General features: G+C 50.1%; 2 long non-coding RNA genes across 7 annotated transcripts in view; one reads left to right on the top strand and one right to left on the bottom strand.

The window, feature by feature from the left end:
- LOC135323312 (uncharacterized) overlaps positions 1 to 279 on the bottom strand; it is a 73,985-nt gene extending 73,706 nt beyond the window's left edge. The window contains exon 1 of the long non-coding RNA XR_010384712.1: positions 10 to 279. This is a non-coding gene — a long non-coding RNA (uncharacterized LOC135323312). The remainder of the gene's footprint in view (positions 1 to 9) is intronic.
- A 4,470-nt stretch (positions 280 to 4,749) lies between these two features.
- LOC116158208 (uncharacterized) overlaps positions 4,750 to 24,669 on the top strand; it is a 120,071-nt gene continuing 100,151 nt past the window's right edge. For all 6 annotated transcript variants that reach the window (XR_010384886.1, XR_010384887.1, XR_010384883.1 and 3 more), the window contains exons 1-2: positions 4,750 to 4,852; positions 8,868 to 8,926. This is a non-coding gene — a long non-coding RNA (uncharacterized LOC116158208). The remainder of the gene's footprint in view (positions 4,853 to 8,867; positions 8,927 to 24,669) is intronic.

Raw genomic sequence — 24,669 nt, 5'->3', positions numbered from 1 at the left:
CTCCCTCACCTTGCTGTCAGCGACGTGATGTGCGCTGCTTAGTGTTGGAATTAGGAGCTGGAGAAAGATGCTGGCCGGCCTCTCGGTGTTCAGGTGTGTGTGCCTATAGGTGGGCACTGGTGTGAAGGTGAAAAAGAGAAAGCAGAGAGAGCGAGCTATGCCTCCCCTACTGTCAGGGAATGTAGCGGGCTGATGAAGGTGCTGTGCTGAAAGCCATGGAAGGATTTAAGGAGGGTGCTGGCGCCTCCGGAACGCCCTCCTGCTGTACTCTCCAGGAGGCCTTGGGCGGTGGCTGAACAGTCCGGGTGCAGGGGCTGAACCCCACCGTCCACATGAAAAGGTGAGTGCGGGACGCGGGGATGGAGGTGCGGCCTCTGGGCATCAAGGCCTGCAGGCGTGCTGGGCAGCCCGGCTCGCAGAGGCGGCGCCTGGTCTTGGATGCTGCAGCAGAGACGCCAAGGAGACTCCGAAGGCAGGGAGCAAAGCGTGGCGGCCTGGGAGGGTGGGGCCGCCCGGAAATCCCGGTGGCGCCAGCCGAGTAGCATCTGCAGGCCGGGGGCGCGCACACGCCGGGCACGTGGGTGTAGAGGAACCTGCGCCGCTGGGCCTCCTTCCCGCAGCGCTGCGGCGGTTGGGTGCCGGCGCTGGAGGAACCGCGGGTGGGGTGCGTGCCCCGCGCAGGCGGCCCCCGCAGCCCCAGCCCAGCACGCAGCAGGCAGGCCAGGGGCGGGGGCCGCACCGAGGCCCGGCGCCTGGAGGCGCTCTCCGCGCGCGTTTCTTCCCCGGTGCGCGGGCCTCCTTCCCGCTCCCGTGCGGGAAGCCTGGGGGCTTTCTCCAAGAATGTCTCGGGGCGCGGATTGGGGAGGAAGGGGCATTCCTCCCTGCTAAACCCTGGCATGGAGGGAAAAACTGGGACGGACAGAGCTCGGTGGGAGCGCCACCAAGGGGCTAAGAGAACTGCAACCGCAGCGGAGCTCCGCAGAGTGGCGCCGGGGATCGGCGAGGGACGGCGGGTGCCACGTGGGTGGACCCCGAGCTGGGGACAGCTGTGGGGTCGCGGGTCGCCGTCGTGTGCGCTCCCCTGCGCCAGCACATACGGGGGCATACGGCCCCTGGGGGCCACCCGCCGGTGACTGGGCCGGCGCCGGGAGCGCGCGGGGGAAAGAAGGCGGGCGTGGGGGTGGGGGACTGTCCGCGACTGAGGTGTGGCCGCGGGGGAGGGGGCGGGAGGCACCCGAAGGCTGTGGCCCCACTGCCGCAGCAGCCCCGCAGTTGGCGCCCGGCGCAGAGGCGGCGGCGGGCCGCTAGGTGCCCGCCGGCCGCACTGCGTTCCCTGTCGGCGTTAAGCTGTTCTCGGGATAAAAGGAAAAGAGTCCATTTAAAGGGGCGTGGGTGGTCAAAGACTTTTGCTAGTTCCAACCTGCGCAGAAAGGTTGGCCGCGGGGACATGGGAGTCGCAGGATGCTGCCAGATGTCATAATGCGGGGAGGTGACCGCCAGCGCGGCGGCGCCTCCACCTGGGTTGAGCGTCCAAGAGCGCGACCCGAGATGGGGAGATCTTTAAATTAGGCATTTCCCATAATGGTCCTAAACCTATCATTTATCCCTTCCCATCCCCGCCCCACACACTTCAAATTCTCAGCAGTCTTAAACGTTAGGTATTACCAGCCCCATTTTATGTGAAACACCAGGACAGATTCTTCACTCTGTTAACCTCTCCGTCCCCAAGTCCCCACGAGGCAGCTTTCTACAACTCTAAGACGTGGTCACTCCAAACCCACAGCGAGTGGCTCATGTGCTCGGCTTTTGCTCGCAAACCCGGAACGATGCCACTGGAGGATGCTGGAGGCAAAATCCCAGCGGCCGCCAGGGTTGAGGAAGCGGTGGCCTCCCGGCGCCGGCGCCGGTGAGACTGCCGAGCGAGCGGAGTGTGAATCAGCCTCGCGTCTGCCTCCCCAGCCGAGAGGGTCGGCCCTGAACTGACACTTAGTCACTTTCTCTCTTCATCCCTCTCCCTATTTGGTATCGCGCATTTCCTCAACAAAGCGTGACCCGGGAGACAATGAACTCGAATTCTCGAGAACTCGCCTGCCCGAGTCCGGTCTGCCTCCCGACACCTCTGCCCTTCACCGCGGCGGGCGCTGTGTGGGCACGTGGACCGCCCTGGTACGTCGGTCCCCAGCTCCCCGCTCCCCACTCCCAAAGCAGCGGGAGAAAGGCCTTTCCGAGTTACCTGTCTCAGGTCAGCAGCCACACCGAGGCCGTCCCCCTCTCTCTGCTTCCCAAGGGCAGAGCTCATGAATGTCCGAAGCACCTGTTCCACTCATCTTCGCCCATGCAGGACGACCCCTGCGTGTGTGCGCGCGCGAGCGCGCGGCCGCGCGCGGTACGCATTTAACTGCATGGAGTAAATTCCCAGACGTGCAAGACAAAGCATTTCAAGTAAAGATGGTACAGAGTTCAAGTTAAAAAAAAAAAAAAACAAAAAACAAACCTCGAGGCACTGAGTCAGTGCTCGCCGCCTGCCTCCGCTTCTGGAGCGTCCGCTTTCGGGAGAAGGGATTTTAACTCGGCATCTCCGTTAGATCGCTTGGAAATTATCTCCTTTGGCGATGTCGCAACAAGTGGCCCCGCTGCCCACCCTAGGTTACAGCCCCCGGGTCCCCATTCCTTCTGGAATGTCGGGCTGGGGTTGGGGGGAAGGTGATGGGGTGGATGCGAGGAGGAAGACTATTTCTTTATTTTCAATTGTGAAAATTCTTTCTCCGTCCTGTGCGCTGGGATTCTCTTGTCACAATCAACCTCCAATGTTAATATGGTGGTATCATTAACACCTGGAAATGGAAAACTTACCCACCTTCCTATTAAAGAGGTGTTGATTTTTAACCGAGCATTTTTTTCTCCCGACGGACTTACACTTTATTGATATGATTTCCCCAACCTTTTGTGGTTTGCAGAAGGGGTGGGTGGGAAGGTACGTAACGGTAGCAAGGCGTTTCTTTTTAGAACAGCTACTTCTCCCCCTCCCCCCACCCAATTTACAGTGGTTAGATTCTCAATTACCTCAAAGTTTCCCTATCTAGCGTTTGTGCCCGAAGCTTTTCGGGTAAACCCTTTTGAGGGTAAACCTGCCCACCACTTGTCCCACGCCCAGCAAAATCCAGGTACCAATGGGTCAAGGTTCCCCGACTTCAACACTGTCACATTCCTGTTGGAAAGGCCCTCGGGGGCGAAAGGCAGGTTGCCGGGCTTATCAAAGTTGGAGACAGGCTGCAGCATCCAGGAACCAGGGGCCTCTGGCTTCCTCCCCGCGGTTTCCGGGACTCAGCTGAGCGTCGCGGCAACCTCGGCTAGAAACCGATTACCCGCCCTAACCGAGTACGAAACAATGTTGGACAAAAGTTTGAAAGAATCCAGAGTAGAGACAGACTTCTTCCAATCTGGTAATAACAAATAATCATAATAAGTATACCCAAGTAACCACCCAAGTAGGGAGCAGGCGCCCAGATTCGCGGTCCCCACGTGTTGCTGAAGTTGGCGCAGACGCATCCGCCCGCACAGTGGGGAACGTGACACCGCATTTTCTCCGAATTCCTGCCTTCTGGGGTGGTGCAGCAGGGAGAGAAGGCCTCGGGGAGGTGGGGAAGAGGCTGCGGAATCCCTTCGTTCTGTGGAAGCACTGGGGCTTTCCCACGGTCCCATTCTCCCACTTGAGAAAAGCAATGCTGGTTATGGACGATTAAGAGCCAGGCTTCCCACGACCATGCGCCACTTCCCTGCCAGCACCACGAGCTTAGTTGTTTTAGTTTGACCTTTATTATTAGCAACGTGCTCCCAGAGGCTGAGAACTGTGCTCGCACCCCGATAGCGGCCCTCTCCCGCCTCCAGCGGCCTGCTTCCTGGGGAGGATCCGAGACTTGTAGCTCCCGCGACGCTCCCTCCTCTCCAGAGGAAGCAGGCCCGAGACCCTCTGCGACCTACCCAGGATGGGGCGGAGGGTAGGTGCGTCAGACATCCCCGGGGGTCTCCTGGGCCTCCGAGTTGGGCGGTGTCTGCGGTGCAACGTATTGGGTCCGCTCTGGCACATTGTGCCGGTGTACATGGAGAAAAACAAAAAACACACTCCTAAGTGCCACTGGCATCTATGGAGTGGCGATGGTCTATACAGAGTTACTGTGCCTGGAGGTGTGGGGGAGGGTACTGCGGCCAAGGGCAGGGTGGGAGGACCATGAAGGCCGGCTGGCCTCTGGAGAACCCTTTCTCTCCGGGTGCAGCGGCCGGGAGCACTCCGAGCTGCGGCAAAAGGGGCTGGTAGGCTCTCCCGCACCCCGCGTGCTTCCCCGCCTTCCCGGTGTCCCCCGGATTTTCCAGAGGAAGATGGGGTGCCCAGCGGGGGTGGGGCGCGCCGGGCCGCGGGGCCGGGCTGTCACGTGCCCCCCTCCCCCGCCACTGCGGCGGGAGTTCCAATCAGAGCGCGCCAGGGGGCTCCTCCTGGGCAGGAACCACCCGGCTCGGCGGCGGAGGGTGGGCCGCCGTCACCTGACCGCCCGCCCCCGCCCCCCGCGAGTAAGGGGCGGTGGTAGCGTCTGCTCGGTTACAAATGGCCCCTCCCGCCCCGCTCGCCCGCTCGCTCGGGCTCGGCGCGGACCCGCCCGGGCGCGCTCCTCCCGCCGGCTCCCGGCGTCCCGGCGTCCCGGCGTCCCGGCGTCCCGGCGTCCGGCCGCCCTGCCCGGAGCCGGCCAGCGGCCCCCGCCACCCCTGAGGGCACTCCCGGCACCCAGTGCCGAGGCTCGCCCGCGGAGGTCGCGACGGGAGGTTGGACCGCGGTGGTGCGCGGCTCGCCTACCCGCAGGTGAGTGTGCTGTGTGGGCGTGGGATGCTGCGGGGATAGTGCGGGGGACATGCGGGGGCTCTCGGATGCGGACGCGGGTCCCTGCGATGCGCAGGTTAAGTTTGCAGAGCGAGTCCGAGATCTCTCTCCATCTCGGCCTCCTCTTGCTGCTTTTGCGGGTTGGGGGCTCCCGCGAAAGCCTCGGTTTGGGGGAAGGGCTTCAGGAAATTCTTGTCTTGAGATACTTGACGAAGGTTGAAAAGATACATCAGGTGGAGCTAGTAACTGCAGCTGATGGGGGTTAGAACAGGTGAATTCGAGTTTGCTTGAGTGCGTGAGGCTTCTGGGCGAGAGGATGAGCCCGAGATGGGGCGAAGCCTCTGCGGCGGGTCATTCCGTCCCCCAAAGCCACTTAGATGCCGGAGAGGGGAATTGCGCTGCTTCTAGGTGGTCACTGGATGTTACGGCAAACTGGTGACCCCCGTATTTCTGATAAGCTCCTGCAGTAGCAGGAGAGCAAGTGGCTCAGTAAAGAGTGTGCGAGGCTCTAAGGCACCCAGAAAATACTCCATTTACCTTTTAACTTCTCGGCAGGAATTAAAAGTGCTGAATCATGCAAAAAGACATGGAAAATAATTTACTTCATTTTCCGGTAAAGTTTTTCAAAGCTAATAATAATTTTTGAATAAATTCTTTAAGTTTAAAATATAGGCACCAGGTATTTAAAATCATATGTTGAGACTGTGCCTTTGGCTTTCTGGCTGGCTGTTGCTTTTCTGTCTTTAGAGTGAGTTGTATCCATTCATTATCTTTTGCCACCCTCCCCCTGAAAAAAAAAAAACCCTAAAACACAGGTTTTTTTTTTTTTTTTGTATGTCCGTTATTGTAAAAGGAGTGGAGGCAATAGTCCTTGGAAATAGGAAACTCCTTCTTCGATGAGTGCAATGATGGCGAGTTTGATTTGTCGTGTGCCCCTGAAAGGGATGTCAGGCTGATAAGATGCAGACTAGAGAGAAAAAGAAACAGGAGTTGCCCATCAAGGAAGGAATAAGCCCTAATCCAATTGTGTTCAGCAAAAGAGCCGAAGGGAAGTGATTCCACAATTGGAGCCTGAGTCCTCTTTGGTGGAGGGGGGGGGGCAGTTTTTGATGCAAGTTCTGAGGTCAGATGCCGAATAGCATCGAGATGATTTTTTTTTTTTAATTCAGAGTCAAGATTAGTAAGATGGGTGTGTCCAAAGACAGCTCTTGCCCGTTTACTCTGGGCTGCACTGTGAACAGCTCATGGCCTGCTGACTCATAAGGGAACCAGCATGGCTTACAAGGGTTGGATTTTACTTATAGACTATAAAGAACCATACCTGTAAAAAAAAAAATTAAGGAAAATAAAAAGCTTCAACAGAGGCATCCATAACCAGAACAGCTCGCCTCCATCTCACATCTCTTCTTCAGGGAGGTTTTTCCCGATTCCTTGACTTGTCACCTTCATTTCGGTACCTGGCATCCATGCTTATGCACAGAACAGTTGGTTTGACGTAGAGAATTTAATCTATAGCTTGATGTTAGAAATAGTGGCACTCCTACCAGCATGATTATTTCCAGGGTATTTGTGAAGGATGCCCCCCAAACTGGAATATGAACGATTAATTTTTTCTTTGCAGCACCGACTCTCTTAACATGGCATGCAAGACCAGGGAGCCCCACCCTGTTTCTGAGCATCTGCATGAAAGGCCAGGAAAGGAATTCGACCATTGCAGTGGTGCAGAGAGAGAGAGGCAGTTTCTAGACTTGGGTGTTAACGTTTATTTAAACAATCACTGAAATGTTGGAGGGTAGGCTTTATTCTATAGGTAGATCTTGAAAAAGCACAGTGTTATTTGGTTTCGCCCATCAGCTTGTTAAAATACCCATTTAACTTTGAGGGGTTGATTTTTGAGAGAAAAGGGATCCGAAGTGGGTGCCACTTCCCAATTTTAAGATCCTGGGGTGAAAAGACATGCTTGGAAGAACAACTATCAAAGGAAGCATCTAGTGAAGCCAACAAGAGTTATTTTTGCTGTGGTATTCTTAATAAAAATTCTTTATAAAAGTAAGTGTTTTAGAAAGAGGGGTTTCATTTTCAGGCAGTAAATCTGCTTGTGGAATGGACAAGCCCTTGGTGTCTCAGAACAGAGACACAGGGTGCGAGCAGGGAACAGATGATGGGTTTACCTTTGACTGCGTAGTCCTTCCATCAGAACCCAGCCGTGGCACGTCTGAGGAGAGGAAGGCCATTTCTGCAAATGGCGAGTAGACTTCAAACCTCATTTCAAATCTGTGGGAAAGAAAATGTTCTGAGCTGCTCTGAAAAAAGAGACATGCATTATAAATTCACCATTCCTGATTGTCATAGTCACACTAACCCGCATCGTCTCCTGCAGGGTCTGACCATGGGGAAGAGAGATACCAAGATTTTTTTCTGTCCCTTTAAAAACAAAAAAATCCAAAAGGACGCCCACTTGATGTTACCATTTTTTTAAGACAAATAAATCATTTAAAGGAGAGAGAACTCTCCTTTTCCCCTGATGGATAGAGTGAATTAATACCTTTCTAAATCTGGATGTGGTGACCATTTATATAACTGAGAATAACGGTATCTCAACAGTTATTCCAGTCTGAAGTGAGACTCCAGGTGAAAATTGCATGTTCTGTTGGGAACTAATGTAAGTTCAAAGCTGCTGAAACCACCCTCTGCTTTTTTTCTTTCTTTCTAATACTCTCTCTCCCCTCTTTTAAATCCACAAACCACACCTACAAATCCTAGCCCCTAGAAGGCTTTGTGATTTCACCAGGAACACACGATCAGGTAAATTGCCTGTGATTGTGGGTCATTCCAAGATCAAAATAGATTTCAGCTTTGGCTTTGAGAATCAAATTGGTCGGATGTCTCTGGTGCTTTGCTCAGACACCAATGCCCTGGTAGCCTGGTTTCAAAGAGAGACTTGTCCTAAGATTTGCAGTGATTATTTTGGGGAAGTTAGCTCTGCCCGCTTGCACAGTTAATTACAGTGTGAGAAGCTTCCAGAACAGTACCTCCTTGAGTTCCGACAGTCAGTGTGTATACAGCATTGTATGAGGAGCATTCCAGAACACCCACCTCCCGGGGAGGCGAATGTACTGGCTGATTTAACACCTGGGGTGCCTTTGGCCCACCAACATATCTTTTTTTTTTTTTTTTTAACCATAGGTGTTAATAGACACTGAGTTTTTTTAGAACACTAGAGAGCCTTGTAGGATACAGAAACGTGTCTGATGTCTGACTTCTTGTAGAGTTGGCCTCCAAGAATCTCCCTTTTTTTTCTCGAGAATGAGGTTATGTGTCTTTTTCAAGGAAATCGAAGAAAACATGCTTTGCTAATCCACTTACTCCAGAGCGTTATAAGATTACTACTATTAGTAATAGAACTGGCTTTAAGTATTTAAAAATTAAAAATTCGTATATTTGGGGGGATGTGAGTATTGGGTTGGGTTGAGTATTAGTAGGGAGTTGCCCTTAAAAACCATTTGGAAATTGCTCTTTTAAACTTACGTGACATGAAATACTTGCGCGTTCATCTCTGCAAAATTAGAGAACGCCCTTTGCACGATTTGCCACAAACACATGCGTCCTATACAAACTAGAATTGGTGTGGAGGATTATTCAGTGATTTCTTTTGAGGAGACTTGAATATTGGGGAGAGGCTTCTTTCGTGGTGGATGGTGGGCTCCAATACTGCTGTGCGTGGGTCTCTGAGTGCTTAGGACCCTCAAGAAGAGGCAGTGAACACATACAATAGTTCATATTATGTGTAAAGGATATTTTTTATAACGTGTCTTCCTGCTGATTTAAAAGTAGTCATGCCCTAGGTTTTAGAACTAAACACTAGGAGAAATAGCTTTTGTCCAGACGGGACTCAGGGTGCATCTCGTTTGATCAGATTACGGTAAATCATCTTTGCTACTCGGGGAATTTGGAAACTAGCCAGACTGCTAATGATCTAAATATGTTGGTTTTATAGGTGTTCCTTTGATCCAGTGGACGGTGACTCTGGTCTTCAGCCCGAGAGTGATTCAAAATGTAAGTTCAGCAAACCAAATAATCAAATGTTGATCATTCTGGAGGTCTACACAGAATGTTTCTTCCCGTCTTCATTCCTTCTGCCTAAGACTCGAGCCTCGTAAGTAAGAGTCTAGAAGTGGGTGATAGCATCCATTGGCATGTTTCTCTACCCCTCCCCACCACATTATTTTTCTGGTAATAGAATATGAACCTTTGGTGTCTGGGCAATGCTGAATTGACACTTCCTTGGGTGACCCGTCTCTCTGGGTGGCCCAGCCCGTTCTAATCTCCGGGCTCCAGCAGACAGATTCCAATGTGGACACACATCTAGCCTCAGGAGTGGTGTTCTTTGGTGCCAGGTGAAATCCTCCGGCTGTTATCAAAGCCCTACCACATGCTTTAACCAAAATACTTCTTTAGCTCGGCTGATGAAGGTCACACTGTTGGGCCAGGGTATGCTTCAGTTACAAAATGGAAAATGTTACAATAGGCAAGAGGCCATTGTTCTTTGACCCAAAGACATTGGATGGTGTGGGATTTTCCAGATTTCCTGGTGATGGATCCACCTTCTCCACTTGTGGGTATCAAAAGTTGTGTTCTAGGAAAGGGGTCCAGGGGAAGACCCCCTCCCTGCTTTTCAAGAGACCTCAACCTGTAATTTATTTTCACAAAATTCTTCAGTGTTTAATGCATTTCCTCAGGGGTCAGGGTCTAGAAAGCTGATTTTGATTAGGGAAAACGTCTCCCCTGCCTTCTCTTCCCCTTGCTCTTCTGCCTTCTTGTCTCTGTTCCTTTGCCCCCAACATGGATTTCCATGTAATTCAGGTCACTAAGTGTTTCTCCATTTTTTGGTTTTGCTGCAGAGTTTATTGCTAGAGCGGCTGATAGACTTTCAGCACAAATAGTGTATTGATCACTCGAAATCTCGTTTGAGCTTGACTGAATATACATAATGGGGTGTCAATCGGGAAAAAAAATCTCATAATAAATGGCAGGCGACTTTTATTCATGAGGGAAAAAAATGTCTTGGACATCACACAAAATACCGTGTTTACTGTTGCATGACCGACTGATTTCACCAGTCTCCTCGCATTCCATGGGTGGATGTGTAATAGCAAAGGCAAGGTTAGGACACCAAGATCCTGGAACCTCTCTTTCTTTGTTTATACGGGGAAGCATTTTTGCACACTTTATCGAGTATAAACATCTTCTAGAATCCCAGCCAGCAGGAAAGATCTTTTCTACCTGAGGAATTCAGAAATTGCAAACAAATCTGTTGAAGTTGGTGTATATTTAAAATCAGCTACTGATTTATGCAGTCCATATTTTTTAACTTTTTACCATGTGTGTATCAGTGCCTACACTCGCTGTATGCAAATATCATCTTCAATGTGTATATGGGAGAGCACGGTATATTTAGGGAAAATCCTGCTTTACATAAATTATTTTTAAGAACACCCGAGCAGACGAGTAGCCGAGCGTTAGGGAAGCGAATTCTTTTTTTTTTTTCCCTTTTAAAATTTCCTGTTGAATGATAAGTGAAGGGATCTCAGTTTTAAAGTTTTCTGTATAATTCTTGGAAATCAATTTTCCCGACAGAGCAGTGATTATGATGGCCAGTATTTCTGGGAAATTGGTATTTTTGGTTACTTTCTGTACTGACTTACACTGACTGCGTTGCTGCTGGTTGTCGGTGTGGACTCTGGCCCCAGAGGGGACTCGAGGTATTGCTGTAATCCTGCTTCGCCCCAAGACAGCGTGGGGTACATGACACTTGCCCAATCCACCGGGTGGGGTGCACCCCAGCTTCCATCAGGAATGCTTGGTCTCCTGTAACTGAGTGAAGTCAATGGGCTCTTTGCTAATGAGGTTTTAATTTGCTTTTTTATGACAAAAACCAAATCACACGTTAGACAAACGTCTCTTCCAGTTCCTTCACAGTATTCAAGATTTTTAAAAGCGTGTTACAGCAGAGTTTTCACTTTTTCAATCTCAGGTCATGGGTGATAACCAGGAGAATATACTTATTACAGAGCGTGTGAAATAAGACAGGCAAGGCTAATAACATCAGGCCCTGATCGTACCGACTGCTTTTCTGTAGGGCTTCGAGAACTTTTGCCTGTTTTCAGCTACTTCATTAAAATGCTTCCGATTTGGTTTTTAAGGTTTCTGATTAGCAGCAAGAGAGAATGCAAACCTAGGCAGGCACAGAGGTTCAATAGTGTATGATTATAAAGGAATTCCATATTTTAGTGCTATCTTTTGTAAGTAAAATCTTATATTTGTGTATTCTCTTTTATGTGTATACTGTTTTGTGACAGTTGGAAACTATTTTGTCGTACGTGACTGTTTTCACACAGAGAGGCAATCACGTTCGATTGTTGAAGCTTGGGGAATTCTGCTATTGAGATTTTAGCAGAAACTAGGTTATATGAGAACTTTAAACTCGGGAATTAGCAATTTGAATCAACTTCCTTACTTTTAACCTACAGAGAAAGGTATGTCTGCAAATGTTAAAACGTGGACTTACTGGATGTTACCAATAAAAGGGGAAAAATGAAATAGCAGGGCAGAGAGAATGGGAAGGAAGAAATTCCCCAGAGAAATTTTGAGTCTGAAACCTACCTTGAAAGGCCTTGCTGTTGTCTTAAATTTTGGATCGTTTACTGATTTATTTTAATAAAATGAAGGGAGAAAATGAAGAAACCAAGTAGAAGCTATGCAAACTATTTTCTGATTATAAGATACTCAAAATTATGTGTTGGTAATCTAAGTGCCTAGTTGCAATAGATTGCTCTACCTCTCTTTTACAGATCTTGTCAGTAGAACGAGAAACAACATCCGTATGTTCACCAGGTGCTTGGTAACGCTTTTAAATTTTTGAAAAATCTTTATTCAACACAAATTTTTAAAACCGAGTTGCATTTGCAACCATTTCACAGAAATGGACGCGATCATTTCTGAGGTTTGATTTCTAAATATGCTAAGTAAACATTAGGAAGTAACTGGAGCTCCCGTATTTTTGTTTTCCTGCAACTGCTACGTTTTCAGAAGCCAGAGTCAGAGCTCTCTTCCGTTAGCTGCAGCTCGTTTAAAGTTGTATTCATTTAATAGAAGAACAGCAGTGGGGCTACTTTTCCTTCTATCAGTGATTTAAATAATAATTAGGCTGATGTAATGGATTAAGGATAATATGCTTTTTTAAAAAAATTGGTGGTTTTTTCACTTTAATAAAGAACATATTGAGGCAAAGTAAAGAAAAATGGCAGCCTACTAATTCAGTTATCAATGAAGTACTTTGGTATATATTATTTTTAGTAAATCTAGCTTACACTTAATAAAAAGTTTATTTCTAGGTTTAATTACTCATGCTAAGAGAAAAATCAACAGATAACTTGCTGTAGGGCACAGAACTGTTGCTGAACCTTATGTAAGTTAGGTTTATTAAGCCCCTGTGTGCCTCTTTAAGAATGAAATTTTGCCATTTGCAGGAACATGCGTGGACTCGGAGAGCATTAAGTTCAGCGAAATAAGTCGAGAAAGGCAAATACTATATGATATCACGTAAATGTGGCATCTAAAAAATACAACAAACTAGTAAACATAACAAAAAGAAGCAGACTCAGCCATAGAGAACAAACTAGTGGTTACTAGTGGGGAGAGGCAAGAGGGGGCAACGTAGGAGTAGGGGCTTAAAAGGTACAAACTATTAGGTATAGAATAAGCTATAGGATATATTGTACAACACAGGGAATGTAGCCAATATTTTACAATAACTATACAGAGAGTATAACCTTTAAAAATTGTGAATCATGGCGGAGGGTGTAGCTCAGTGGTAGAGTGTGTGCTTAGCATGCACGAGGTCCTGGGTTCAATACCCGGTACCTCCATTAAAAAATAAATAAATGAATAAACAAACCTAATTCACCCCCCCCCAAAATTGTGCATCACTATATTGTACACCAAGGAAAAAAATTCGTATCCCTGTATAAGAAGGGATAACTTGGGGTCACAGTCAGCTGATGACTTTTTATATTATGCATATTGATGTATTAATAATATATTCTATGTGTATTATATAAGTATGTGATATACTTATTACGAGTGTATTGTTATGTTACACTCGTTAATAGTTAAACGTATATACCATTTCAAACAAGCCTAAACCATTCCAGTTTAATTGGAAGCCTAATACGGAGAAATAGATATAATCAAATGCCCTGTAACATTAAAGAACACAGGCTTGACTGTTTCCCAGCTTAGTTTTTGCTTGAGATACTTGCTGTGGCAAAAGTCATTTTCTTCCTGAGAGGCTGATCCACCACGGTTACGTAGGAATTTGATGAAAGAATAATGCAGGGTGGGGTTTGTTTTTTTTTTTTTTTTTGATTATTTTGGTTTTGGTGTGTTTGTCTTTTGAAGGGGTGGGGTTTTAAGGAATGAGAGCCTCTTTAAAAATTATTAAAAAAAAAAAAAATAAAGTGAAACCAGTTCATCCCACTTTCAAGTTAAATTCCTTCATCTTGCCGAGGCCTTGCTTCCCTTAAGCCTGTGCTTCGGTCACACTGACAAGTGTGGACATGCAAACTCATCGTCTGATGGACTTGATTTTGTCTCAGCGAAACAGAGGGAGTGGCCGGAACTGTGAATTCTGTCCCCAAGCCAAGAATTTGAAATTGATGATCTTGTCTAGCCAGGTAGCCACAGCCTCTTCAGAAACATCGTTTCATTGCCCTGTTCTTTCTATACTCCTGCAAACACCTATACCTTCCCACAAGTTCTTCAAAATCATTTTTTCTCTCATGTTAAAAATAAAAGATAAGCGTTCAAGTGAAGACTTAATATGAAACCTACTCTAGACCCACATTGTCAAGCCCTTCTGGTCAAATATAATCCCTGGATATAATCTGGGAGCAGGGTGTATTTTCAGCCTGGACAAAGCTGTAAGGGGCCTTTATGAACTCCCCTTAGGAGATGTATCTTAGCTTGGATTTGCAGAGCTGGGATGCTGGGTTAAAGCAGACATTCAGACAGACAGACAGACGCTCTCTACGGCAAGGATTTAAGTTGGCAGTTAAATAAAAAACAAAACAGCACAAGGTGAACATTTACAGAGATGAGAATTGCTGTTTCTTGAGAGATGTTAGTAAATGCAGGAAAATCAGCCGGATTCCAGGATTTTCTTCTTTTCTTTTTTTTCCTCTTTTGTGATAGTCCAGGGATGTCACTGCCAGTGAGCATGCTGACAGATCATTCTTAATTTTTCTAGACCTAAACGCACGCTGACTGGATTCCTTACAGAGCCGGCTTCTTGCACGGCAGTGTCTGATGGGACTTTCTGTGGTGCCGGCGACGAGCTCGCTCTCTGCACTGTCCAGTGCGGAGCCGCTCACTTCGTGAAGCCCCCAAGTGCTTGCAGGTGGCTCGTGTGACTCAGAAACTGATTTTTTTTTTCATCTACATTCATTTTCATTAACAATCAAATTTAAACAGCCAAGTGAAGCCAGTGGCTACATGTATTGGACAGTGTTGCCTCAGACCGTTGGGAAAGTGAGTCAGGTTTTGCATAAAGCCCTCTTTGTGGATGATGTGGGCTGAGGGCCGTGTACACTTGGGGACCCAGAGACAGGTCAGCGCTGACCTCCGGGCCCTCTCAACATGGAGGGGCCTGCACAGCTGCCTGGCGAATCGTGCTTGGGCTGTTGCTGTCTTGTGTTCGCATTTTTAAACAGAGCCGAGTGCTCCCAATTCGGGGCCGGTGCGTGGTATTGCGACTGCTTTTTTTTTTCCCAATTGTGATAAGAACACTTAAAATGAGATCTACCCTCTTAACGGATTTGTAAGTGTACAATACAGTGTTGTTTTTCTAGGCACCGAGCCATGCAGCAGCTCTCCAGAGTGCATTCCTCTCGCATAACGGAATTTTATACCTGTTTATTAGCAAATCCTGGTCCCCCCGTTTCCCCGCCCCGGCCCCCGGCCACCACCATCCTGTTCTTTGCTTCCATGAGTTTGTTGCTGCTGCTCTGAGACCCAGTCCCCAGCTAGGCAGTGTCTCTGGTGTCCCAGGAACTCTCTGGGTCCTGGCGAGTTTGTTTGGCTGTGAGCGTTTGTCTGAGGTAGTCTCCGAATTCTGGCTTTGGGATAAGAGGGTGTAGGGGCAGACGTCTGGCTTTGCCCTTCTGGAAGGTCCTTCCACCACGTCTTCCTTTTTGTCACTACATGCTGTTGTACGTGATTCGAGCTTCTCCATGTGTTTACATCTGGGCCTCTGTGTCTGAGAGGATTTCACCTCCCGTGGGCTTAAAAAGTCATGACAGCTCCCTCATCCCACAGACACGGGCCTCTTCTGAAAGCGGCTGAAGCTTTCTCCATTAAGGAAGAGGGTCTTCTGGCCAAATTGATTGTGATGTTTTCAGAGCCTGTCCTGAGACACAGACTCCTTGGGCGAGTGGACTTTTCCTGGTGGAGCTTGGTTCCTTTGGCTCCATCATCCTTAGACTTGAAAGATAGGCATGTGGGAGGGAAAGAGGGTGAAGGATGCCTTGTAGCTGTGACCATCCCCTTTGTACCCCCAGGGCGACCCCATGCTATGGCCCACAAAGGAAGTGACAGACTGAGCGTAGTGGGCACAGGTGGGTGGGGCTGCACCATCCTCAGGGAGCTCCCAGCCTGGACCCCACCATCCCCCCAGACCCGAGATCCTACAGTCCAGCCCTACCCTAGAATCACCTAGGAGATTCTTTAGGAGAAAATGTTACTAAGCAAATTCCCAGGCCCCATCCCTCATTTATAGAATTAGACCATTTGTTTCTGTTCTCTCAACTCTGTCTTCATGGTTGGAGGGTTTTCAAAACATGCTGATACCAGGGTCCCACCCTGGACTCAGTGACAGCCTCTCAGGCATGGCTGAGGTAGCCCGCATCTGGGCTCCATCAACAGAGGGGTTCAGGATGTGCAGTAAGATGTGCAGGATGTGCCCCTGCCTTATATTCACTTGTTGGGTACCTGCTATGCGTTGGCACTGCCCCCCCACCCCCGCAGCGTGATGCTGTGTTTCAGCGTCCTCACTGCCTCCCCTTTTCCTGCCTCCTTTGCAGTCTCATCACTTCTTCTCCACCCACTGAGCAGGTGACCCCCAGGCCTATGTCTCTGCGATGACCTTTCCAGGCCTTGCTTTCTAGCTCCTGCCGGAAGTGTCCGGTGTGGTCCCTGAGTCCTGCCATGTCTACCGCTGTGGTCTCCCTGCATTGCTCTGCTGCTTCAGTCACTCTGAGGCTGACCTAGTTCAGGCGGGCACTGTCTCATGTCTGGGCTGATTAAAAAGACTCTGAGTTGGTCTCTGCCTCCTTAGATGGCTCTCCTCTCCAGTCATCCTTCCCCCACTGTGGAACTGGAGGTCAGGTCACAGAACTCACATCACTGAACACTCCCCAAGGCTCCTCGGTGAGGAAAGGACTGTCCACATCTGCCTCACCTACCCAACCCTGCCTTCATGGCCCTGCCACCTGGGGCTGCTCAGTGTGTAGTGCCCCTCCATGATTGCTGATCTCCCCCCTCAAGGCCTGGTTTGCAAGTCACCCACAAGCTTCCTTTAATTCCTTTGGCCACACCCCTCATTCCCAAGGCCCCCCACCTTCAGCTGCACCTCCAGTCCTTGGCTGCCTTTACTTACCTACCCAGGCTCAAATGCAGGTGCTCACGGGACCCTCCTTCCCACCCTCCAACTCCATCCTTCAGGCAGAAGCCACAGTCAGTCCCTGCCTCCCCCTCAGCAACCCAGGCAGGGCCTTTGCAAAGGCTCCACCAGCATCACACACTCCCCCCAGGTGCCCGTGAATTGGTTTTAAGTGCCTTTAACTGGGTGCTCTTGGCAGTGGCCAGGCCTTTGGTTTTCCCCTGAGCGTGGATGTGCTGGACCCCGAGCAGCTGACCCGCACATACACACAGCGTCATCCTCCCCTCCGCGACCTCTCTTCCTCCCTGCTGCCGCCGCCTCCCCTGTCAGAGCTGCTCACCCTTTCCTGCCTTCTCACAGCACCTTCCCAGCACCTCGGTGGTACTTTTGGAGAACGCTTTCCTCCACCTCTATCTTCTTTGAAAAGAATGAGAATTTTTGAGACACAGTTGACGAGTATTTGTAGCAGAGGGAGAAGGATGCCCAGAACCCTCCCACTGTTGCCCCTCCCTGTGTGGTCCACCCCCTACTGCCCCCCGCCCCCCCCCCCATCGCCGGCTTAACCCACCTGGCTGTACCCTGAGCCCCTGTCTTGGGCAGCTGCTTCAAGGGTAGCCTCAAATGGCTGAGCCAGACCGTCAGAGCCGTCCGCCTTTCTCCCTGGGGAGATCCCTCAGGGACTGTGGGCACAGCCAGGCCCCTGCTCTGGACAAGTGCATAGTGATGAAGTGTACTGCTCTGCCACCCGCTCCCGAGCGGGGAAAGGCTGACAGCCTATCAGGAGAGGGAGAAACTCTGGGAGGGCTTGATCCATGGTGCTGAGGGCCTCATCCAGCCAGGCCAAGTTGGAGAAGCTTCCAGAAGCATCCAGTCTTGGTGAAGGAGGAGGAGGAGGAGGTAGAAGACGTATGCAGAGACCTGAGGGAGGGTGCGAAGGCCCGAACTTATTCAAGGAACTACAGCTATGTCAAGTATTTTGGTGTGGGGTGGAAACGGAGGTGGGGCAGGCGGAGACCTGAGCACTGGGTCTCAGAGCCCATCCTCAGGGCAGAGAGGCTTGGCCAGGAGCCGGGACTGCAGATCTCCATGTGGCCACCATTGGCCACTTTTCTCATTTGGGGAAAGTCTGGGGACTCTTCCCTCTTGGTGCCACCACTCTGATGCTCCTAGCTGGTTAGGCCTGGGCATGGCTCCCCTGAGCTGTGTCGTCACCCCGCACCTGAGCCTTGTCGCCCACAACGTGGAGCACCTTGGCTGTGGTGGCTGTGCCCACGGCTGGGCGAGGGGACCACTGCAGTTAACCCCTAGAGGAGAGACCGCAGCCGAGTCCCGGGGAGCTGCGGCCTGAGGAGGAGCTGCTGCAGGTTCCAAGCTTGTCCCTCAGCCAAGAGTCCCTTGGGCAACTTTTAGGGGAAAAGAGTGTGGCCCGCCTCCCCCTCCCCACTCAAGTGTCCTCCCACCGCAGGCCCCCAGTGCCAGGAGCTCATGGCCATACCACCTTCCCAAGCCACCCCATGGCTGCAGCCTGAGAGGACGTAGTTGCCTCTGGGTGCCCCCCCGCCCCGGGAGCACCTCCCCGCGAACATGGCCTGCGCCTTCTCAGCTCCGCCGTCCATCTCTGGGCTGACAATCAAGGCACTGAAAAAGGACAATTCACAACAAGCCTACACAGAGAAGTCCTTTTCTGTGCAAGAATGGCCCCATCGTTCACTTTAGCACCATTTATATCTTTTCTTGATAGGAGTTACTGTACTTGAGAATGGTCCAGTGACAATGATTTAAGAAGGGCGTTCGGTCATTCTATGTAAAGCACACTGAGAGGGCTCATTGTCCCCGGGCAGCCCGATGGCCTGAGCCAACAGCCCGGGGTTTGATCAGAGTTGGCCGAGTGGGCGGGTGGCGCTGGCAGAGCCTTTGTGGTGGAGTCCGTGGGCTAGGGGAGCTGGGGGGCTGCCTCATGGATGCAGGCCTGTGACCGGCCCAGGGCCCCTCTGCAGAATGATGCAGCAGCCCGTGTGGGCAGTGGGGCGCCGTTGTCACCAATAGACATGAATCAGAGAGAAAGCAGGTTGGTTAATGATTCAAGGTCACAGTATTGGAAACCAGATCCCTACTCGGGAAGGGTGAGGGATACCTGGAACCCTGGTTGCTGGTGTGAATGCTTCATCAGCCAGTGAAGGGGTCGCACACACACCCTTTGAATTTGTCACACAGACGGGTCGTCCTGAAGGAGTTGTCCTGACCGAGACCCGGCGCAGTTTGGGAGGTAGTCCAACACGCAGGAAGATCCAGAGTCCCTTGGAACCCTTCACCTGGTGGCATCTACCCCGCCACCTCACCCCCACCCACCACCAAGGCTGGCCACTTTTCCCAGCCTCCCAGGCCTGCAGTACTTGCTGTGAGCAGAGGAGCCAGTGAGCAGGCAGGGGTGGTCAGGGTCTGGGGCCCCATTCAGTCCAGGATCACGCCCCACAGTTGGCTCAAGCTTCAGGGACGTCATTTAAATTGGGGCTATCCAAGGTATGTGTTCTCCATCCTTCAGGTCTGGACCTGAACCGGCCACTTGGTCCCTGAGCAGGTGATCTGGAACAGAGTGTTGCCCGTCTCCCCACCTCCACCGTGTATTATTACTGTCATTGGTTAACTGTCACTCTGTAGTCTTTCCTCAGCATTTGGGGTAGGGGCTGGGCACTTTTATTTTATATAACCACCCATGTCAGAGGTACTGCTGTCACTGTTTTCCAAATGAAGAAATTGGCTCAGAGAGGGCAGGCCAGTGGCTGAAGGTCACACAGCTAGGAGGAGGTGGAGGCAGACCATGGTGCTATTCTGCCTCTCCAAGGCCTAGACTCTGGGCTTCCTCAGCCCAGGCTCCTCGGCCCGGCTAACCAACTACCCCAGGTGTTTCTGAGTCATGAGCTGTGGTAGAGGAAAAAGAAGGAACAAGTCAGAAGCTCAAATGTGCTCCAGGGGCCTCATTTCCCAGGCTCCTCGAAGCTGGGCCTCGAGGCCTCTGGAAACCATCTCTGTGGCTCCCCGGGGCCCACTTTCTCTCCCCTTCATATATGTCAGTGAGTCATTTCCTCAACTTTTTTCCCACCTGAGGTTTTTTTTTTTCCCCTATTAGGAAAAGTTTCCTTCACAATTAGACTGGCAGAATTCCTTTTGGTTTGATTGTTAGATTTCCATCTCTGCAAAATTCAGAACCATACGCTCTCAACTCTGGATATTGGCTTTCATGGAGTCTCCACCCTGAATTTTTTGTATCCCAGATAATAGTCAAACATCTGTCTACGGGCAGCCCTAAACCTGAGCTGGAGAAATGCTGAGAGAATGGAGAATGAGTTCATTCTCTGGGGCACTCAGTACCTGTTTCCCCAAGACCTCCGTGTACCCACTTTAGCAAGACAGAAGACCAAGGCAGACAGGCACAGACTTCAGGGCTGGGGAAGAAGAGAGGCAGTAAGTGGCTGATACTCTCAACCCTGGGCTGAGCTCCTGAGGCTGTTGATGAGCTCAGGCCTGGATTCAGACGGCCTGCATTCAAATCCCAGCTGTGCTGTGTGCCCTTGAGTGAATTCCTTAACCTCTCTGGGCATCCATTTCTGAATCTGTAAAATAATGGTACTGCCTCCCAGGATGGATGCAAGGACTGAATTAGCGCTTGTGTCTAGCACCCTGAGGACCGTGCCTGGCTCTTTTAGGGTCTCAGCATCGTTGCAGCGAGAACAGACTGGCTCTTTAGAACCGCCAGGGGTATTTTTCAGTAGATAAGACGCCTTAGTAATTCCTGTTTTATATATGCGGAGACGGTGGACAGCTCTAGTGAGGCGCCCACGTGAAATCAGAAGATTCACATCACAGCGTTCAGGGACATGGTGTGATTTATTGTTGATTTAATGTATTTAGGCCTCGCTGCGTTCCACGCGGGGTCTTAGCTGTCTTCCATCCGCTCTCTCTGGATGGGGCTGTTGCTTCTCAGTGAATGAGATTCAGTCCGGAATCGGCCCCAGTTCTGGAAGCTGGACGAGTCCTAGCAGGGTGACACCATTCTTCATGTGTTTGCACTTGATTCATTGCTTCTGCCTGTGACTGCCCAGGCCAGGGACCAGGCGAGGGTGACTGTCCACCTGCCACTGTGTTTTTGAAAGACACCTGCTTCTGTGACTCTTGTCCCATTTGAGAAAGCTCTTCCTGTGATCCCAACCTCAGGCCCCATCTGGTGGCCCAGTCCTCTCCAGACCAGCTGGGGGTAGTTGGGGGCCAACTCAGGTTTCTCATAGGCACTTCTGCCACATCTTAGTCCCCCCCGAGAGGCAGACATGAGACGGTGGCTTGAGGGTTCAGACCATTATGTACAGTGAGGCGTGTAGTTCAAACCCCACCCAACCCTCCCAGCCTCAGATGTTCCCTTGTCAGACATTCTTAGCCTCGCGGCCAAGATGTGAGTGCACTTCAGGGGACCAAGAATCCCCCCTGTAGTTGCCAGGCACTAGGGCCCCCAGCAAGCCATCTGCACAAGCCCCAGCCCCGCTGTATCCCTCACACCTTTGTCTCCTTCACACCCACACTCAGCCCATCTCCAGAGTCGCCACCCAGCAAAGGCCACCACCTTCCTCCTTGGGTCCCCACCCTGGCCTTCATGTGCATCTGGTCTACCTGTCTCCAGCCTCTGCTCCCTGTCCTGGGTGGACTTCAGAAACATGAATCTGATAATATTCTGTCTCCTGTTCCCCTTCTCCCCTGCCCTGGTCTCTGGCTTCCCCTGTGTTTCTTCATAACACTCCGGTTTCTGTTGTCAGCTTTGTTCCTTTTGTCCCCACTAGTTCATAAGGGTCATGGGAGCAGGGCTGTGTCTGTGTTGCTCACCTCTAGGGTGGCCTTACAGCCGCTGCTCGGGGTAGACAAAGAGGTAAGCCCTAGAGGGTCTGAAGACAAGCATGTCTGGGAACTCATGTGCTGAGAAGCTGGGGAGACATTGTGGAGGTAACAGGGCTGATGTAGGCAGGTGGAGAAGGAAGTCCCCCCTGACCACCCTACCCACCACCCACCTCTCATTTCTTCATCTGACAGTCTGCCCGGGGCTCCCCAAGCCAGCTGGTGTGCATGCTTCTGGGGGGCTTGGAGGACCAGTCTCCTCTTGCCAAGAAAAAGACAGTGACCGCAGACTAGCTCCTAGAGGGGGAAATACTAGGTAAGTTAGAGAGGGGGAACAAAGATTCGCCTTTGGTGCCAGATTTCTCACACACCATCTCAGTTCATCTCTACTGAAACTCTGTGAGTTTGGTTGGACACTTCCCATTTAACTGCGGAGGAGACTAGGCTCAGAGAAGCTGGATGCCATTCTCTCCGCTCCACTCCTGGTCTGTCAGCCAAACCTGAGCTGCACTAACCTGCTAGAAAGAAGCAGGGGTGCAAACCATCTCTGCTGTCCTGGGATCACGTCACTTTCTCTCCAGGTCACGGCCAAGTTGAGGTCCCTCCATGAGGAAGGCTCAGATCTGGGGATGGTCTGTGAAGCCAGGTGGACAGTTCCCCCTACCCCCCCCCCCAAAGAATCTGGGAACTGTCTGGGTCTGTCCAGGAAAGAGTCTCTCAGTTGCATCAGTGTGTAAGTGGGATGACCACTCACCTGGTCTGGGGCTCTTGAGGTCTGACAGTAGATCAGGGCATCAGCCTCCAAATGGAGCATTGATGGCATCAGGAGAACAAAGAACAGGAGAGGAAGGAAAGCAGGATCAGAAGCAGATCCCCCTGCGGGCCGTGGCCCTGCCGCTGTCTGTATCAGTCGCGAGGGTTTTGAAGTGGGAACTTCACAGATGATGACAAGTGGGGTAAAACAGAGTTTTTATTGTGGCAGCTATAATAGCCAGGCCTTGATAGAAAGATAGTAGGATGGTGGTGGTAGCAGGTGAGACAGTCAAAGGAGAAAGACTTAAGAAATCAGGAAAGAATTCGAGGTGGTTCCTGACATTGTCCTTGGCCTGAGACCACTCCCACTCATGTCTCAACTCCTGCTCGTGAACAGACCCCAGTTCCAGATGCTGGTATTGGTCAGACAGACAGCAGCTCCAGACTCCACGCAGATGGAATCCCAGCCAGATGGTGGCATCCCATGGGGGTCGCCTTTACCTGCGCTGATGTTAATAAAAGAGTCTCAGATTCTGTCTCCACCTGCAGCACCCCGATGCTGACAGTACCAGCCCGACAGAAAGTAGAACGGTGGTTGCCAGGGACTGGGGGAAGGGGAAATAAAGAGGGCTTTAAAATTTTTTTTCTTAAGTATAGTCAGTTACAGTGTGTCAATTTCTGGTGTACAGCACAATGCCCCATACATATATTCATTTTCATATTCTTTTTCATTAAAGGTTATTACAAGATATTGAATATAGTTCCCTGTGCTGTACAGAAAAAAATTGTTTTTTAAATCTATTTCTGTGTATAGTAGGAGTTACTGATTAATGAGTGTAGCGTTTTTAGTTTGGGATGATGAAAAAGTTCTGGAGATGGATAGTGGTGACAGTTAACACAGAACAGTATGAACGTACTTAATGCCACTGGGTACTCTTAAAAATGGTTAAATGGTACTTTTTAAGTTAGGAATATTTTACCACAATTTCTAAAAAAGGTTCAAAAAATGTTTTTAGTGTTCCCACCCTTTTATCTTTGATGCCAGTCATCTGGGTGTTTAAGATATTTGCTACAAGACATATTTTAAAAGTTGAGCGGCCTTTAGGGTGAAGGCAAATGAGAATTCGGTGGAGAGTAACACGAGGCCCTATCTTTCCCGAAGGAATCACAGGACTGTCCCATCCAGTATTAGCTGGACATGCAGAGCCTCAGACTCCTGAGGGAGACACCCTGATTCAGCAGGCATAATCCTGGGCTGGGACATGAGCTTCTGTGTCACCTCATTCCCGTCCCTTTGCCTCTTCTGCAGAATAGAACCACCATCAGCACCACCTGCTACAGTGCTGCTGGGGCGAGTTCTTATCCACGCAAACCCCATTCGGGTCTCCTGTATTGGCCTTTCAACCACTGATGCTTTAGTGGCTTAAAGCCACTCTGACCCTGTAACTCTAGAAGATAGTGTTGGTTTTTATAATTACTGTCTCCTCAGGAGCAAGTCACAAAGCACTCACGGTCCAGCTGGACCACCTCCATGCAAACGTGAGGATCACGCAGCCAGTAAGGATTAGCGCCGTGGCCAAGGGAACCTCAGCCAGGAGGAAAGCCCAGGGCATTGGCTGTAGGGTGAGATGTCACAATGGTCCACACTCCTCTAGGGATGCCCCCGCTGACAGTCACAGGCCTCCCCCAAGCCGGTCGACTGCACTGACTCTCCATCCTGAAATAATTTGGCCATAAAGCCAATCAGACAGCTCTTCTCCGGGCTGGGGCGGTCCTGCCTTAGTCCATTGGTTTTAGGAGTATAGACCAGTGCTCCAGTAACTTTATATCTGGTACTTTTCGGTGAAAAATAGAGGGGGACCGTTAACTAGCCCCAAGAAGGGAAATGGAGCTTGTCCTACAATCAGGTGAACAAAACAGTGATTTTGGTCTGAATGGAGCCAGATCCCCTTGAGACAAATAACTCAAAATGTTTCAACATTTGCAAACCCCATGGACAGTAGAAATGTCCCCAACATCCTAAGAGATGGGGGTTTTTTTCTTTCTACTCTAATCACTACAGTAAACATTTTTCTATAGAAGATAAAAAAATTCTAAATTTGGACACTGTAATCTATATTCTGTGTGATGGCTATTGAGAATCGTGAGGTTTTTATTTTCTCTTAGAACTGAGGGGGAATTCCTCACCAGTCCACTTAAAATTGTTTTCAAGACCAAAGAGGAAATTATTTATACATAATATGTGTTCCCCCAGTGAATAATAATTTACTATGAAATTTTCCTTTTTTTTTTTTTCCTGTAGAACAGTTAACACAAGATGGGATGAGGGTTTGGGTTTGTTTGTTTTTTTTTTCTTCCTCCTACCAAGATGAATTTTTTCTTGTTTTACATGGCATCACAAGACAGTTGGGCAATGATTTCTATATTGGAAATAGGGATAACTCCATCATCC

The sequence above is a fragment of the Camelus dromedarius genome, chromosome 17, assembly GCF_036321535.1.
Source record: "Camelus dromedarius isolate mCamDro1 chromosome 17, mCamDro1.pat, whole genome shotgun sequence".
NCBI lineage: Eukaryota > Metazoa > Chordata > Mammalia > Artiodactyla > Camelidae > Camelus > Camelus dromedarius.
The sequence above is the reverse complement of the archived record's forward strand: the minus strand, read 5'-3'. Positions and strand labels throughout refer to the sequence as shown.